The sequence below is a fragment of the Rhincodon typus genome, chromosome 40 (genome assembly GCF_021869965.1).
Source record: "Rhincodon typus isolate 14 chromosome 40, sRhiTyp1.1, whole genome shotgun sequence".
NCBI lineage: Eukaryota > Metazoa > Chordata > Chondrichthyes > Orectolobiformes > Rhincodontidae > Rhincodon > Rhincodon typus.
This window is the reverse complement of record NC_063371.1, coordinates 11,617,941-11,618,932: the sequence shown is the minus strand read 5'-3', so window position 1 is coordinate 11,618,932 and position 992 is coordinate 11,617,941.

Below are 992 nucleotides of genomic sequence, written 5' to 3'. Positions count from 1 at the left end.
TCGGGCCTAGACCCTTCAGAAAATTTTCTGAAGAAGGGCCTAGGCCTGAAACACCAGCTTTCCTGCTCCTCTGATGCTGCTTGGCCTGCTGTGTTCATCCAGCTCTACACCTTGTTATCACAAGTATGTCTAGTGCAATTTTTATTTTCCTTGACCGATTTTGTTTGTACACTGTGAATTTTTCTATTGTTTACTTTTCTGATTGTTGGAATGTTTGTCGGTGAGGGTGTATGGGAAACAGTTTTCTAAAGTTCAGTGTTTAGTTTGAGCGCAGGAGCCTGTGAATGAAGGGGCCAGCAATCAGGTGCAGATCGATGGAGGAACCAATTTTCGGGGAATCCTTGTGAAAGGAGTTGGATGGAACATCACAATGATGTGAAGGAAAAAGACAAACCTACAAACAATCAGTTCTTGAAACGTTCTTTTTTTCCCAGAAGCTTGCTGAAGGACAAAGTTGTTACACTGTATAGATTTGGTCTGTTACAAAAGCACTGATATAAATGAGAGTCTGAAAAATTGCTCCCCACATAAGTCCTTGTTTGACTCCAACAAGCAGTATCACCATCATCACCAAATTCAAGCTGTGTTTCGTGCTGTGTGCATGAGTAATGCAGCATATAATTGCATCTTCTTAGACAGTCCAGTATGAGAGGGGCTGATGTGCAAGCGTACGTTAACCCTTTAGAGGCAGCCACTGGTAGCCACTTTGCCGGTCTTTGCACCGGCATTGGGAGAGCAAATGAACACGTGCCAAAGCTGAACTGTCGCCAGAACTCAATTGAAGTAAGTCGTTAAAAATTCTTTGCTGATTCTCGCTGTGACTGGGTTGCAACGGGGTATGTAGGCCCCAGTCATGGAGGGCTGTAACCCATTCCGTACATTTTGCGGCATAAATGGAGACAGGCCATGTGTGTTTATGTATGCGTGTGCCTAACAGCACGGCAAGCTGAAGCTCCTCAGCGTCCTTGTTACTACCTGAGGTACCTGCTGAC